This window comes from Corvus kubaryi, unplaced genomic scaffold (genome assembly GCF_017639235.1).
Source record: "Corvus kubaryi isolate FWS band 111438036 unplaced genomic scaffold, C.kubaryi_AGA036_p1.0 132, whole genome shotgun sequence".
Classification (NCBI taxonomy): Eukaryota; Metazoa; Chordata; class Aves; order Passeriformes; family Corvidae; genus Corvus; species Corvus kubaryi.
The window spans coordinates 3,748,911-3,766,982 of record NW_024580666.1 but is presented as its reverse complement, the minus strand read 5'-3'; the positions used below and the strand labels follow the sequence as shown (position 1 = coordinate 3,766,982).

At 40.5% G+C, this 18,072-nt stretch overlaps 1 protein-coding gene across 1 annotated transcript in view; it reads left to right on the top strand.

Annotated features, from left to right (window-relative positions):
- The first annotated feature begins 7,930 nt into the window (after positions 1-7,930).
- Positions 7,931-18,072, top strand: part of YES1 (YES proto-oncogene 1, Src family tyrosine kinase) — a 51,106-nt gene continuing 40,964 nt past the window's right edge. The window contains exon 1 of the mRNA XM_042030268.1: positions 7,931-8,267. The gene's annotated coding sequence lies outside the window, so the exon portion shown is untranslated. The remainder of the gene's footprint in view (positions 8,268-18,072) is intronic.

Sequence of the window (18,072 nt, the reverse complement as noted above, 5' to 3'; positions counted from 1 at the left end):
TAGAAAAGTGGTTTCTGTAATATTTTTTCCACAGGAAAAAGTTGGTTGTGCCAAAACAATGTAATGTCCCTTTGGGAAAATAAAAAGAGAATCCAAAATGTTTTGAAGTGTCCAAGCAAATCTAAATGCCTGGCTTCAGGATGGTTTGTCATTACTCATCATAGGTTTGTCATGGTTTAGGTCCTTCATATTCCCCCATCATCTGAGGTTCCTGAATGGATTGCATTTTCCTTTAAGAACAACAGTGTCCCTTCTAGCTGTTATGATGATGCATCAAAGATGTCCAAGCCCACATTTTAAAACCAAAATACTTTGGAACTTTCCGTGTTTTGTTTTTCTTCCCAATTAGAAAACAAAAGCAAAAATGTGGGACAATTTTGAACACACAGTCTGATTTCAATAGGCTCTTTTGAAGGAAAGAGGAGTAGGATAAGGAAATTCTTGTGCTTTGGAAAATCCCATTTTAACCAAAAGTGAAAAGAAAAATAAGCAAAAGAAAGCAGCATATGAACCATACTAATGTAATCCTTAATTTAATGTATTTTTCTTTAGCTGGTATTTTTCTTCTTTCAGTTAGCTACATTTTTCTTCATATTAATAACTAGCATTGCCCATTATGAGAATTATAAAGGTATCTCTTTATCCCATCATTTACAATTTATTCCGTGAGGAATGAAATACCAACGTGCAATGGTATCTGGCTTCAACAAACCAGATGAAATGTACAAAACAAAAGAAAATAGTGAAATATGATGTTACTTTAAAAAAAAAAGCAAAGATTTTTTACATTCCGTCAGAAGTTTTACAGTTACCTGAAACGACAGGATCAATTACTTGCATATTCAAAGAAAAGGAGGGGGAGAAAGGGCTACTTGCCAGCTGCCCTTCTTAGAATAACTCAAAATTTGTATGAAAATATGTTGATAAAATGTCTCCTTTGTAAATAAATTTGTCATGTTTATAGCTTGCAGTTCTGAATTCATGGTATATACTTAGTTCTTCTGAACCTTTATAGCAATCTCTTTTTTTTTTCTTTTGAAGAATATGAACAAAAAGGTTCTGGGCAGCTGTGATGTACCATCACCAGCTTCAGCACTCATGACGGGAGGCTCAGGTTTGGTTCGATTTTGCTCCTTTTTTTTTCTCCTGAAAGCCAGATGCCAAAGAAGCACAGTGATAAAACATCAGGACAAATCAGGAACCTGCAGAACAAAGAGAAGAGTAACTCAAAACCAATTTTTCTTCTTTATTAATTCCTATATATTTTTTCTTTTTGAGCAAGGGGTGGAGAAGGTTAAGCTGCTAACATCTTCCCACAACAGTTGTTGCATGGTGGGAGGTCTGTTCCAGCTCTGTGTTCCTACCTAACTGCAAAGAAATGCTGGCTTAGCCTCTGAAGCTTTGGAACAGAGCATGTCCAACCTCCTTGGCTTGTGAGAGGAAATGCAGATAAAGTTTTTGGAGAACTCACCTTTGATCTACTAAGCCTGTACATGAGAAGTGAAACTGTGCAGAGGCTTACTTGCTGTTGGGTCAGGAGCAGATGTACTATTAACACCTATTGCAAAATGCATATCCCTAATCTGCATGGGAGACTTGAGACATTTCAAATGGCTGTGTCCAGTTTGGAAGCAGAGGTACTGCTCTACAACTTAGCTGGCAAAGTTGCTTCCTTCTAACATGAGAAAGCAGCAGATTTTCACTTTGCAAATGTCAGAGCAGTGAGGCAGGCAATTGCCAAGAACAATCTTTGCCTAGAAAAAGTGGAAGCTGGGTGGTTACAGGCAACTGAAAACTCTCACACACAGTACCAACAGTCATTAACAACAGGAAACGATACAAGCTCTGCTTACAATAAACCCAGGCTTCTTCCATCTCTTCACGTCTTTTCCAGATGTTAAGAATCAAGCTTTCTACAAGTGCTGCCTCTTGAGTAGTTGTTACCTTGGCTGGCTCCATGACTCCTTCATTCAACCCTGACACAGATTATCAGGGAAGAATGGAAGAAGCCGTGGCTGCTTCACAGAAACAAAGCAGATAATGATAAGGAAACCAAAGGGTATTTACCTGGAGTGAGGTAAGAACTGAAAAATATCCATGCAGAACCATGTAACAGTCAAACATCAGGAAAAGAGAGTCAGCTAGTCTTCCCTATTCACCACCATTGCTCTTTCCTCATCTACTAATGCAATCAAATTGTATTTTCCTAAATTCTGAAATTTCAGAAAATTCAGGTTGTTCTGGCTGTAGGTGGCATAAGAAGTCACTGGCCTCCCTACGTTATTACCTCTTGCCATTGTTATGCCAGTGAGCATAACAATGTATATATATCATTCCCTAGCAAAATTGCCTCTATGTGTTCTTGGTTTATAGAAAACTACTAGGAGACATAAACTAAGATCATGTTGGCAGAGCTGAGAAACTATAGGAAAAAAACTACAGTTGTAGTTACGCCAGCAGACCTGAGGGGACTGTAACCTCCACCTGAAGGAATGGTGGTGAGAAAACTAAAGTCATGAGGAAAACAATAAAAATAGAGGGCATGCTGAGAAAACGAGCCCACATGTCTGATAGCTGTCCAGTTTTCTCAGATCTCTAAATGGTGCACAACAGCTATGTCCACCTGTAATGGTGAACACCATGAGAGTGAACAGCCCCATCCTGATCCAAGTTCCATTCTAAGGATTTGCCTGACATCACAGATTGAGGGGATGATTATTCTCCTGGAACTATTCCCAAAGTAATAAATTTCATCACATTCATCTCTAAATTAGAAGGAAGGCTTTCTGATCCTCAGGGTTATGACCAACAATTATCCTCAAAACATTAGGGCAGGAAAAACAGCCTGTCACAGAGAGTTCAAAAGATCTGTTAAGCATCAAAGTATAATAAAGGGCACTCACACAGCCTGAGGAATTTGTTCATCTTTAAGCAAGGTGGTAGCTCAGAGGAAAAGACCACACAGAGTCTCAAACAAGGTTTAGCTACTAATGATAGGAGAATAAGATTTCTTTTTTTTTTTTTTAATTCTATTTTACTTGGCTTTGTTTTATGAAGTCATGTATAAAAGCACCACACCAGCATGTCTGTTCAACAGGAAAAATTCAGGATGCCCTGGAAAAGAGGACATTTTGATGAAGAATACCCTTCCAGTGCTCCCTAAAAGCCATATTATATTGGATTCTGCAGCTACTAGCATTATTAAGCATTACTCCCACAGTAATGTCTTAGGTACAAGAAAAACAAAATACATATAACCAGTATGTACATGCGCAAGTCTCCTAAAATCAGCAGAAATTGCTTCTTTATAGTGGTTATCAAATGAGGTCTCTTAAAGGCTATGAATGACTCCGGCAGTGATGTCAAAACCAACCCCAGTTCAGGTCAGCTTTACTGCACAAACTTCTTTTCCTCCTACTCCTTGTCCCTTTCCATTCTGCCTACGAGTACATGACCTGCTTTGTGAGGAGCAAGGCACACATTCCAAATCTCTCAGAAGAGCAGTGGCACAAGTAAATGTATTATTTTTTTCTGAACATGTATGATTTCACAGGTTTCAGATTTTTCAAATATGAAATTTAAATGAAAAATAAAAAAAGAATGCGTGCAAGCTTCCCAATTAAATCATGCAAGAACCAAAGACACAGGATGTGTAGTTGCTGCCAAAGCAGGGTTGAGTGTTAAGTGTTCATCATATATAGCACTGCCCTTGAAACAAAAGCAGTAGTTATTTTAAGTAACCATAAGCAATACTCATGTGCAATTCAAAGGAGATCGGATATAAAGAGATAAAGATTAGAGTACAGCAATACGGCTTTCATTATACAATGTAATCCAGCGTGTCTGATGTAACTGGATGTGACACAAATGTAAATAGCAACAGGTTTGGGAATAAAGGGTTTTCCAAGTCTAACATGCTTTCAAGCACAACTTTTAGTAAGTTCAAAAACAATCTTTGAAACAATGTTTTTCAAAAAGAACCCTCCACATACTTGCTAGAAGTATAATATGCATAAATAATTAGACACGTTATGCAAGATCAAACAGAAGCGCTATTTGAGAAAGAACAGAATACTAAACCTCACAAATAGATGCGGGCACCAAACACAAAGATCCTGGCCATTTGGAGATGCAGATGTATTTTAAGGCAAAATGCGACATCTTAAAATTTTGAAGTTTAACATGAGGCTTAAATAGGATACTTGCTTCAGAATAGGAAACAATTACCAATCCACCACACAGCTACTTAGCACTCCATTTCCGTACCGAACTACTATACTGGTATGTAATTTGCATTATATCCAAGGAAAATGTTTCACTTTTAAACATCAATGATTCTATTAATAGCTTCTGGAATATTAAATAGAAATTAACATGACAAAAACTACCCACTTACTCGACTAATGCTTAGAATAATCAGATTCAAAAGAAATATATTTGAGATTAAAAAGGAATATCTATGTTTTGCTAAACACCCTGTTCTTAAAATATTGATCCAAGAGCTTCAAAGTGAGCAATTGACTAATACTAATTCCAAGATGAACTGCTTTTTTGTAATATGATCACACAGTACAATGAGCAATGGGAACTTTGCACATGAATTTTAAGAGGTGCTGCTATAAAATACCATTATTTTCCACACTTTTAAAAAGCAATAGCTAGGATGAGGCCTTGACTACCTCAGTTATTTCTCAAAAGGAGGGAATTAATTTAGGTGCAGCAAAAGTTTTTATTTCCTTTAAAAGAAAAAATTGTTCGTCCATGAATCACTATAGTGTTTTTCCATTTATTCCGAATTGTTAGAAAGCAATCCCACCAAGTGTTTTCAAGAATGTCTCGATGTTTCCGGGTTACTACCATGTGTACCACAGATTAACTTTTGGCATGTACTGTTAAAGCTCTTCAGAGAATCAATCTGTCCATCTCCCTCAATATCTCAGGATACAAACCACCAAACCCACATCAGTGCTTGAGATATCTTAGTCTGCCTTTCTCCACCTCTGTTTCTCCTTCTTTCTTTCTGTTCTTACACCTGTATTCCTCTATATCACCCTGAAATAATTTATTTGGCATAACATCTACTTGATCCTATCATACAGTTTTGGTTTTTTTTCAAATTACTCAAACACATTAAGGATTGTATAAATATAAATTATCACTTTAGAAAGTAATTCAAATATATAAGAATTTTCAAAGCTAGTACACGGAGAATGCCTTCCTAAACGTAGGCTATTTGCACAAATCTTCAAATTTAAGTTAATGTCAACTAACTACACAACACTGATGAGGAGTTACTGAATGCTGAACCTGTCTGAAGGGTTATTTGGGAAACAGTATCCAGCAAATGGCAGCAATGAACCCCTGCATCAGTAGCTTCTTACACTTTATTCCAGCCATGCTAAACCATGCGAGGGCAGCTCCTCCCTCCTCCTTCCTGAACAAGGTCAAAAATATTCATTTAAAGCAAAAGAATAAAAGAAGGGGAAACTCCTAGAAGCAGGCACTGGCCTCGCCTGACTAGCAGCTGAGACTTGTGCTAGTTTCAGCTGATGTCTCCTGAGTGAATACCAAGCAGTGTCAGCCCACCTGCACTGCAACACATTTGAGAGCCCACTCAGTAACAGCAGCAGTGAGGGAGCTTTACCCAGGTAACATGTGGCAGACAGGTTGCAGGCTGCCTGGCTGGCAGGCAAAAGATAGCAATGACACCCTGAGTCCCATCCTGTGCAGAATTAATCAGGCTGAACCACCAACAATTTGATCTTTTAAAGTCACCTGTTCAACATTTCCTTATAAAAGGAACACTCTGAGGAACACTCAGACTATCAGTGACAAGTGCATGACAATTTAAGAAGCAGCCAATTTTTCCACTGCAATGAAAGCATGTCTAGCCTCCAAGACTCCTGACTCAAACCCTCATCTATTCTTTCACGCCCATATGCTGTGAGTCTGAGCTTGCTCTCAGCTATGGGACTGGTCAGCTCGTCTTCTCCCCAACTGCTCTGCTATTTTAATCACACTGTGCTTGAAATTAAGCGTGACAGTCTCTCCACTACCGGCAGAGTCAATCACTGGTGCAGCCCCAGTACTGTCTGTGGCAGCCAATAGCACACATACACATAAGACAGCAAGTACGGGACACAGTTAATAGCTCAGCCTTTCAGAAACCCACCAATTCATTCCTTACATTGATCTTTAGGAGACAAAGCAACAGGAGAGGTGTGATGAACTGAGAATCCCAACAAACCTTTCAGTGCCACACAGGCAGAGCCAGGTGCCATGAGAAAGGACTACTATGTAATCCCATCCATCAAGACCAAACCTGAAACCCAGAAGTCAAATTACAGCGACAGCTGGCAAGAGCTAGTATGTCTCTAACTATGAAGCTTTAGCCCAATGAGGCAAAATTTCTTTAGTGAGTAATTTTGAAACATAATGATGATAAGACAACAAGGTCTTGTGTTTTTCAGATACGCAAGTTTTACCATCGTGCTGGAAAATTAACCAATCAGCAACGCTTGCCTGTGTATACAAAACTCCTCAAATGGTATGGGAGTTCAAACCTTGCTCACTCAAGACTACCATAAGCCCAGCTGGAGTTGTGAAGCCATGGCAGACCTACAGCTTCAACCAGTCTGCAAACTGTTAAGTAATTCATTGCCCAGGCCAATTTGTAAAACTCACTCTTGATTTTTAAATTAAAAATCAATTCTGTATAATGTGAGTCAAATTTCTGGCTGAACAGGAAATTATAAACTCCACCACTCTAACAGGGTTACATGAGAACGATTTGCGGCATGGAGTCTCCGAATCTAAAACACTTTTGGGTTTTTGTATTTTGTTAACAGCTTAAGTGTATCTATGGTGCTCTAAAACCAAATACATGTATTTGCTTTATCTGAAATTCAAAAATACAAATGGCTTTATTCTGCAGCATTGCCTTCAAGATAAATTTGATCTCCTGTCTCAATTCTTTTTTTTAGGACTAAACTATATTAGGTTATCATTAGTGATCAATACAATTACTGTTTTATGATCAGCCTTTAAAGAAAATGGAGAGAGATGTAGATTTGACTGCTATAGAGATGAAAACAATAAAAGATAATGCTGAAGGAGAACCGCCGATTTGTCCATGCAAGTTTCAGTAACTTTGGCTCTTCAGGTTGATTTTTTTTTCTCTTCTTTCGCTTTTTCCCGCAGTCTGCACCTCTGAACGATAGATGCATTTGAACCACCTTTTTTCACGAAACCCAGCTTGACACGAATCCGATTTTTTATTTCTTAAGATAGGAAATGCTGACTTATAGAACCGCGATGAGTGGGGAAACCCGTAACATAAAATTCCCCGGAGTTACTGGTGCGTAATTTACAGGCTCGCTCTTTGTTTGCTCGGTGTTTGGGCGACAGGTCTGTTCCGTGGTGCCGCCCTGGGCATTCCCGAGCTGCCGGCGCTGCTCCCCGCCGGCCGCTGCAGCAGCCGCACTGCCGGAGGGTCGTTCTGCTTCTGTTTGACCCACAAGAAATTAAATGTACCGAGCCTAAGCCGTGGCCCACCTGAAGATGCCTAGGCGAGGAGTTTTAAAAGTTATTTTTGTTCGCCTTTCACGCGCCACGCCGAAGGGCTCCGCTGCTGGAACGTTTCAGGTTCAGCTTCTCTGCCAAGAGAGGCTTGCCGAGCTCACCAGCCCAGCACGGCGGGCGGAGCAGCTCCCCCGGATCTACCCCGACGAGGGTCCCTGCAACCCAAGCCCGGGAGTAGGCGGCCGCGCTGGGGCGAGCCACGGGGCAGGGCAAGCCCCGGCTCCCTCCCCGCCGCCCCCGCGCCGCCCCGCACGCCTCCACCATGTTGTCTCGGTGCGCGGGGCGGCGCGGAGGAGGGACCGCCGCCGCCTGCCCGGCTCCGCGGGGGCCGCCCGGCTCCTCCCCGCGGCCTCCGGTTCGGGCGTGGAGGCCCTGCCCCGGCCGGGAGGCGCGGCGATCCCGGTCCGGAGCGCATGGAGAGAAGCACGGTGCGGAGGAGGGGCCGCGGTGCCCGCCGGAGATCCCGGCCGTAGGGGCGGGGTGTCTCCTCCTCCTCCTCCTCCCGCAGCGAGGCTCCAGCTCCCCGCACGCACCGGAGCGCTCGGCTCCCTCCTCCTCGTCCCTCCTCCCTCCCCCTCCTCCCCGCTTCCCTCCCTGGGTCGCCGCGGCTCCGGGAGGAGCGGGGGGGCCCCCGCTTCCTTCCCTCCCCCCCTCCTTCTCCCACCCGCCACGCCGAGGAGAGGCAGGTGAGGCCCCGGCCGCGTCCCTGCTCCGCCGCCCCACGGGAACGGCGGCCGCGATGGCGGCGGCGATGGAGGCGCTAGGCCCCGGCCGCCCTGCCCCCGGCCTCGCCCCGCCGCCGCGCCCCGGGGGCGGGGGGCGTCCCGCATCCCTGGCCCCTTCTCCTCTGCAGAAACTTTCTCGGCAACTTTCTCCCGGGCCCGAGCCCCTGCCCGTGGGGCCGAGGGGTCGGGCGGGCGGGAGCCGGGCTGGGCTGGGCGGGCTGCGTGGGGCGGGCTGCGGGCAGTAAGTTTGTGGGGGGAGGGCCCCGTGACCTCTCCTTGGCCCGGTTCCCCCCGCGGCCCCTTCCCGCCGGGCTGCCGCGGGCGCTGCGGGGCGGCTGCTCGTCCCCCGGCGGTGGCGGCGTTCACCGCCCGGGCTGGTGCTCGGCGTGAGCTGCTCCCGGCGCCGCTCCCGGTGCGGGGCCGGAGGATGTAAAAGGGCAACGTTCGGGAGTCGCCTGTAGCTTGGCCTGCGTGGTTTTATTTTCTAATAATTTTTCTAACACATCACCCCCTTCCTTCCCCCCCTCCCCACCCCCCATCCCCGCCCCACTGTTCTAGTTTATATCCCTTTATCGAGCTTGGGACACGACTGCTTAACATTTCTGAGTCATTAATTTAAATGTTCAGTCATCACACTTCATTAAGGCTCCTTGTCTTCCTCACGGTTAAAATAAAATGTATTGGACACACACAGGCCCCTGTTCCTGCGGACTCTGCACGTAACTTTCTGCTCTGTGTGGACCTGCAGGTTTGATGTGCTTAAAGTTGTGTGCTCAGGCCAAGGGCTAGTGTGACGACTTCTCCAGTATTCAGTATTACAAATATCTGAAGTTTATGATACGGTTATTTATTATATTAATATATGGGGTTCTAGGTTTCTTGCATGCATGTGGGTATGGTCCACTTGGCACTGGGAAAAGTAGGACAGAAATATTGCTGAAGCTCATGTTGTTAAGGTGTATTCAGATGTACCTGCTGGATTTAACCCTAGGCAGAGGCCGGTCATGAATTAAAAATTAGATGTTTGGGTTTTCTTAAAGTGGCAGAATGTTCCAAAACCAGTTTTGAAACTTGGAGTATGTTGACAAAGAAAGTGTATTGGTTTGCAGTTAATAATTCATAGACAGCTGAATGATATTTCAGGCAAATTTTGCAAGTGAAATTGATCTTTAGGCAGGAGGGCCAGATACAAAAGTTTACTTCAGACCTTGAAGAGGGATAGCATTGCCTTGTCAGTTACCTTTGCAGTATCTCTGTTGGTAGGTGGTACAGTTCAGCCATAACCATGTTTTTGTAGGCTTCATAGAAGTAAGAACCTTTCCTTTCCAAACAACAAAACCTTGCCCTTCCACTCTTGTTTCTGATGTCTGGCTGTAAATTTAGCTATAGGAGCTTCCTGTTGAGCATAGGCATAGAGTGGAGACTGTGTGTATTTTGCACAGCCAGGGTGTTGTGGTTAATTTTGGGACAAGGTAGCATCTGTGATGGGAACAGAGACAGCAGCATGGGCACTCTGCTTGTGCGGAATTACAAAGAAAAAGATCCAGTGATACCAGCTGTGACAGTAGTTAGTAGCAGGAATTGCCAGTAATTAATTATTCCATGTGCTTTGTTAGCTTTATTTCCTTAGCAGGTGCGGCTCAAATAGAACTGTAATCTCTGTGTGCCTTCAGTCCCTCTAGTAACTCTTCTGGCTCTTAGCTGATTTCAAATAAATTTGGCAGCAGAGGTCTCCCAGGTGAGCAGTTTCTAGAAAATTTGTGAACGTAAGGAAGCCAGGTAGAGCGGAGCTCTTAACCTGCACGCCAGGAGTTCATGGCAACGCTTACCTCAAGCTGGAAATTGATGCAGGAAATGGGGCCTCCCTGTTTTTGCTGCTTGCAGAGCTACTAGTTATTTAATACCTCAACCCCAGTACCATTCCATCTGGAATGAGAGTGGTGAGCCCAAGGCAGGTTTAGTCTATATTCTGTATTATAAAGAGAGATTTTCAGGGAAATATTTGTTACTCAACAACAGTTCTTTGGCTACGAAACTAATGAATGGAATTGAAAGTGTACTTAAATTGTTACATTATTTTGAAATAGCTGGAAAAATACTTAATACATTTTTGGTGTGCTGCATACTGTGTAAGGGAATTATTTAAAAACTTCACAATTTAGGGTTTTTTATCAATATTTGTGCAACAGAGCAGAGAACTATTCTTCTGCACTAAAGAAATGCTCTTCATTTTGAGCTTTGTGCACTTCTGCGGCTCCTGAAGAGTGAAATCGTCACTCTGTTTGGTCTGATAAATCATGGCCGTCATGTGACAGCGATGCGAAAGTCTGCAGTGTGGTACATGTCAGATTATGTGGTCAAAGTTTACTTTATGAACAAACTGGCTGCATGGTTTTACTTTTCCATATGTGCTGCCTGTGGACAAAAGCTGTGTATTTTCAGTAGATAATTCCTTAGTTAAAAGAAATACGTTCTTTCATCCATATTCCCTACTTGCATCCAACTGTTTTGCCACATGCTTTGATCACAGTTTGAGTAAGATACCTTGATGTTAATTTAAAAATTGGTGTCAGTACTAACACAAAAACGACTTTAGGAATGTGTCCTTATTCTGCTGTGTTGCATCAAGCAGCCTTTTTCAGGTAGGACACCTTCTGTGTGTACATACACAGCCTGTGGTTTCTGTGAAGTCCTCCTGAAAGGTTTCAGGCTTCTAGTACTGAAAGTCCTGTGTCTGTTGACGGAACAGATTGATCCATGGGGGAGAACTGCAGTTTTTCTAACTACTGTAACAGAATAGGTTAATTTTTGTCCTGGAGGAACCACCTCCAAATACAAGTAAATAACTCAGTCTCAGGATTTATTTCATTTTGTTCTCCTTGAGAGTGCCAGTAGGAGGCTGTTTTATAGTGATGGATTTTATGATATGGCAACCACTTTTTTTAATAATTTTTTAAAATATGAACTGCTTTACAGTTGCCATATGGGAACTTCTTTCAATCACTACAGTCCCTGGCTGCATTCGCACCAATGATTAGAGCTGTAGGGTTCCAGATTGTATCACCAAGTGCCAGGTTTCAAAGGTAAACCTGGACAACATCCCATGTGTATGCTGAGTTTAGTAGGGAAGAAGTCATATTGAAAAGATGCTGTCAACTAATTGTAGGACAAGTTTAATTTTAGGTTATAAGAGGTCGTTCTTACTGCCTTTTCCACTTATGGGAGTTTATCATTGATGCCAGTGCATCAGAACAGAAACTGGCACCAAAGTAAGTTATTGAAATGAGTGGGACTGCCCCCTTAGGTAAAGTTAACATGCACGGCTGATTGCAGGATCAGAGATCAAGATGATAGTAATGTTAATGCTAGAAATTGAGTAAGTAAACACTATCACTTATGCATGAGTTTTCTTCTCTTTAGATTTAACCACATATTGTTTGAAAATGTAAAGGATACCTGGAAATAGGATGGGAAATGCTCTCTGTTGTCATTTTGGGTTGGCACCGCATAGAGCACTGGGTTTCATGCTGTGTCCCGTAAGTCAGTGGACCAAAGCCATGCACAGCTGAAATCAAGCCCTTGAGCTGGACTTGTAGCTAGCCCTGGCTTGCATCCGAGCCCCACAGCTCAGTGGAATACTGCTGTAGACATCATCACTAGCTGTGTTTAAGGCTGTGTTGACTGTTGTGGCCAAGAGTGGGGTTTTGTTTTGATTTTTCTTGACTGTAGTATTAGGTAATGTTATAGAGCATGGTTGGAGAATGCTGAGGAAGTAAAACCTCAGACTGGAATAATTTGTATTTTAGCTTCTTGAACACTCTTAGTTGTTGTGTAGGGAAATAGATAACTTTTTTTGCTAACTTGGCTGTATTTTATCTTAGTATTTTTGGAAGGCAAATGCTTTTATAGTAGTGTTACATGAGATTCTAATAAGTATCAATATTGACTGCACCTATATCTTAAATGTTTATGTAAATTTTGAATTCTGATAGTGCTACTGAACATCACATAATTTGTCTTTCGAGTTCAGGGAGATGAAAAGCTTCTATGGCTTAAGATGTTTCTGTGGCTTTCTTCACACCAGAAGTCTAGAGGAGTCTGGGAAAACTAAATGATTCTTCAGAAGTGATGAACCCTTTTAGCTCAAATTTTAGGGTTAGCTAGACCAGGCTTATAACAATACCTTTATTTAATTCCATTGACAGTGAAGTTGAGAGTTGAGTAAACACACCCACATCAGTAAATCTTTGTAGATCAGGGCCTCTAACTTTGTTTTGGAGAAACTTTCAGGAGAGTTTTATGGCATTAATCAGACATTTAAACTCAGTCTTCGTATTGGAGGAGTTTGATTTAGTAGGGTTAATTTCCTTTGCACATGCCCAAAGCACTTTCTAGTGTTGCAAAACCGAGGCAGTAATAGTGTTTTATTCATGATGTGAATTATGGAGTATAAGTGCAGTCAGGTCTCAGGTGTGCTTCCCAGGACTGACAGCCCTGTAGCAAAGAAGGGGCAGAATGGAGGATGGTATTCCTGTACCACATGTTTGCCCATAGTTCAGGCAAACGTTTTGGTGGTACATGCAAACTTCGGAAATAAAATAAAGTATCTGGGCTAAAGGTTTTGAAATTTTCAACCCTACCTAATGGCCTCCCAATTGTAAGAAAAGGCAGTGCTTGTGTGAGGTATTTAAAGAGTAATTAGAGGGTGCTATGGATCTCTTGTGTATTGCAATTGTGTAGCATTATAACTGTTTTGGCAGTCAGCCAGGAAAGGGAGACTTAAAACAAATTAATAGTGAATAATCCAGTTTTAAGAAGTTATTTTAAGTGTGGTTAGATAACAACATTAATATTTATGCTTAAAATGTGGCAAAGATAAAACAGGTCTCAGTTGTTATGTGTATCTTCTTGCTTTTCAAGAACATTTTATTGGAAACTAAAATCATGACTGACACTTGTAAACACAGAAGAGAAGAAAATCCCTCCAAAGTCCTTCTCTTTCTTTACATACTTCTCCTGTTTCTGGTTGATTTTTACCAGCTCATCTTGTTCAACATAAATACTTTATTTTGCCAGTGATAGTACCCCAAAGTCCAGAAGCTAAAAGACTGCACCAAGGATAGCATGGCCACAGGCTCTTCTGGCTCCTAGGCTCCCTTTTTACCATCCAGTATTGCCCAGCATTTCAGATGGTAGTGAACTTCTGGTCTGACTCAGAGGTGTTTGGGCTTGGTGGACTTCTGGTCTAATTCATAAAAACTGTCCTTTCAGTAGGCTTAGCTTAACACGTGCCTCACAGATGAAAACACTTTTAAGGTTTTGGTCAAAGTATGCTTCACTGAAAAATGAATATAGAATTAATGTCTAGAAAATATTCTTGTTTTCAAAGCACACATTTATCTGAAACTAGCATTTGTTTGCCAGACTTAGGGAAGAAAACATTATCAAAGCTGAGGTTGAGGGAGGAAATTTTAAAATAAACACAAAAGTTCTGTGTTTCATTGTAAAGTGTTTAAAACAAATCACAAAGATTAGTCATACATCTTTTTAGTTCTCTTGTATCTCCTTTCTTCGCCTTGATTTTGATCTGTTTTTCTGGAGGTTTGAAGTTTGAGATAAAAACCTTACATTACTGATTCCCAAACTGAGGTCTTCAGAAGAATATTAACAGAAAAAAAGTGTAGTGCTTCAGTTAGAAGTTGATCAGAATTAGCCTGTGAGAAACACACAATTAAGTGTGACATTTAGCTCTGAACTTTGCATAAAACAGGGTCTCCAAACATCTTAAAAATTACAGATCTGCACCAAACCTAGTAGCAAAGTTTCCATTTTAAAAATCTGTAAAGACACGGCATTTGTATTCATGTGAGGACTAAGCAAGGGTGAGATGAAATGGGAGGAAAGCTTACGGTGATAAAAGCAAGTGGTTTGTGTCCTTCCTTCTGTACCTTCTTGAGCTGAAAACAGAACATGCCAGCAGAACATTTTGCAACTTCTGGTGTTTTGTTGATAGCTAGTATTTGGTGTTTGTGACCAGCTCTGATTACAGTAGTTCAGTTGAAATACTCCTCATTTCCTTGGAGCTGTGAACTTGCAGCGATGCTCTGATGAAGCTGTGAACATGCTTAGTAATGCATCTTATGAGCTTGTAGGTAATGTCTCCTAACAGGAGATCCTGCAATACTTCAGTGACAGGTGAACCTGAAAATACAGATTTTTGTTTTCTTTTTCCTAATGCAAATTTATGCAAGACTTATTTAAGTTCCACAAAGCAGAGACCATTCTCTGCTTTGTGTGATGACTACCCCAGGTGAGTTGTGTATCATTCTTGTAAGAAGGCTGTCCCTTACTGTATGGGGACGGAAGACATGTATTTTTATTGATCGTTTGGGGTTTTTTATCCTAAATCTGAACAGAGCTTCTCTTTGATGCACATGTTCTTTAACTAAATCATACTAAAAGAGCAGTTGTTATAAATCAGACCAGAAGTCTATCTAGGCAAATACCTGTTGTCTTGACTTTTTTTTTTTTTTTTTTTTTTTTTTTTTAATCCACTCCATTCAGGATAAATTCTGAATGTCTCAAGTAAAAGTTCTTGGAAGTTTAGTTAGAGGGAAATTTTCAGTATGGGTTCTTTGAGCAACAGATGGCACGTCTGCTTCTGCCTGTCCTAAATAAAAAGTATTCCAGTTTTCTTTCAGCAGTAATATCTTAAAATGTAAGTGTGCTCTCTGGCTTGTGAGACGTGATATATGGGATTTTTGCCAAGGTATATTCCTTGATTTTGTTTTTTTGAGATTCCGTCGCCATATATTTTAGAACAGAAGTTGCATGAATAGAATGACAAAGTCCTGAAAGCAAAGAGAGGGATGGGTTTGCTTAGCTGATACTGGTGTTAAATATTTGTTTAAAGGACGATTAAAGGTTATAATACTATTGGCCAGATCAGTTTATCCATACCTAACTGAAAAACATTCAATGGGGAGAGAAAAAGAGTATATTAGTCTCACTGTAGGCAGCCATGTTGAATTCTGTTTTCATAGTAAAGCTAAATATTCTATTCAGGAACACTTACAGCATAGGGCAAAATACTATTCCTTTTGAATACAATTACCCATGAAGAAAAGAGAAGGGAAAACAAGGATATTCCCTGAGTTGTTACTGCTGGTCAGTTGGGGAAATTTTCTTGAGTAGCATTTGTTTTTTTCAAGCCCAAGAAGTAGGCATTGTATTAATGTTCTGTAGTTGGTGGGGAAAAAAAGGGTTATTTGTTTTTGTTTGGTGGGGGTTTTTTGTTGTTTTTCTGTGGCTCTTAAGTGAGAGAGCAAAATTCAAGCACAAAATTCTCAACTTCAGAACACACAAAAATTAAATGCTAACTGTATATGGCTTTAGAGGCTAGGATGCAATAGTAATATGGGTACCTTTTTTTTACTTTCAAGTACAATTCTGTACTGTATTTTAAGTAGTTACACACTTAGAACACAATTCATAAATCATAGTGATTGAGGCTATTTAAAGTGATAAGCTTTCAAAATATCTTGCTGAATAACTGCACATTATGTAATTTGCTAAAGATATCTATCTTCTTTTTCATTTTAGGAATTATTTCTTAGCTTATACACTGTAGAAACCGTAGATCTGATTGATTCAGGCTATCATGATGTACATAAAATGAGACAAGTGTTAGTTTATAGATGAAAAATTATTTCCCTGGAAACGTTTGACTTGTTCATGCATAGTAGGTGTATTTAAATATTCTGGAATTCATTTGCATTGGTTATTAAATCTAGGGCTCTTTGATTACCTCCCCTTCCCTTTCGCTTAGGTCTGACGTACCATCAGAATACTATTTAAATCTGGTGCATACATGGTGAAATCATAGCCAAGTTAATACATGACTTACATTAACAAGCATGACACTTTTATTTTATATGGTTATTTTAAATTACTATTTTACCTCAGATTTACACTTGGGCTTCTTCGGTCTTTTCCCAAAGAAAGAGATTGAGCCTGACCAGTTGGTAAAATATATTGACTCTTACATATTAGGTTTACACTAATCCTGTTAGCTTTTTGCCAGGGGCATGGATTTTACATGCGTATATTTAATGTAATAATAAAGTGTCTTAATAATTCTCTTAAGCTATATATATAATTATTTAAGCAATGAAAGTGCAATTTCTATGCAAGACAATTTGTTTTCTTCCTAGTTTGCATTCAGTGGTATTTGAATGGAAATTTTGATTGAAATGCATATAAATAACCAGTGTTACATTTTAAAGTGCAAGTTAATGTGTTGCTTCTTAGATAAGGCTATAGAGGGCAATAATTCTGGTGCAAACCACATTTTGTTTTAAATCTGATAGATTTATTTGCAAAAGGGAATATTAGCTTTAGTTTGTGAATAATTTTTGGTGACCACAACCTATAAGGCATTAGAATGGATAGATCTCATACCTTGAAGGTTTTGTTTTCTTTGAAAATAGAAACAAAAAAAAAATCTCTCCTCTCTCATTTAACTTTGTCTTCCCCAGATGTTTCTAAGATTCTGGTCAACCAGTATCTACATAATATTGCGGGGTGGAATATTCTTTACACTTGCAACAGCTTATGTTACTTTAGATATTTGGGTATTCAAATTCTGATTTCAGGTGGTTAGGAATGAGCTCTGCCAGTCTGGTGATTTAAATTTGTTTTAAGTTTTGGTAGCTAACAATGTAGTTTGAATATTTTTTTTAATTCAGTATAGGTTATCTTAAAAATAAATCTGTGTCTTTATAGAAATTTCAGTTTAAAAAAATTATTTCTTTCTCCACTTTAAATATTTAAAAAATCCCATCAGAAGGGTAACTTAGTATTATAACTATGTATGACATGGTCAGTCAGCATATGACTTAATTTGGCTTCATAAGTCTGTTGTACTTTACTTTTGCTGTTATACAGATAGTTAGAAGTAAACATTGTTTACTGCATTATGTGCAGTACAGTGTAGCCAGGTAACCAGGCAGTCTATGTGATGGAATCAAATCATATTTAGGCCAACAGAGAAACCTGCAAAAACTTCTGAGCCAGTGGATTGATCACAGCCTGAGATGTTCTTGAGGAAACCCTGAGCGCTCTGATGGAAAATTTGAAAACTTTGCAAGTGTTACTGCTGCAGGATTTCTACAGCTTGGAAGCCATGCCAATTAACTGTTGCTTCTCTTAAAGTATTTCCTAGATTTGATGGATTTTGACTTTTCCCTCGAGTTCCCCTGAAACTGAAAGCCAAAGCAGATGCAGATAGTACAGTTTTACAGCCAGAATATCTGAGTGGGATCATTCCCTTTTAAAACATTGCCATGTAGAATAACTTCTCACATGCTTTAAACTGAAATGGAAATTAGACTTTTTTTCACTTGAGAAAGATTTGTTGCAGGGTAGTTTGTTTGTTTGTGGCAGTTTTTTGGCTAATTAGGAACTGGAAAATCTGAACCTGTTTTTATTCACAGATATTTTAGCATTGCTATTCTAGGATGTGATCCTTTTTCACACTGAAGTCAAGTGCAAAATTCCCCTTGACTTCAGGGAGAGCTGGATTAGCTTTACACAAAAGGACTAAATTGTCCTCTGGGATAAGTGGAGGCAACTCTATTGAAGTAGACTTCATTAGAGTATAAAATGAAGACAAAAAAAGTGTTGCTTGCCTTAACAGGCAGTGAAATTGGATCTGTTAGCTCAAACAGCTAGACTAATTTAGCAGTTGAATCAAAGATTTTTTCCC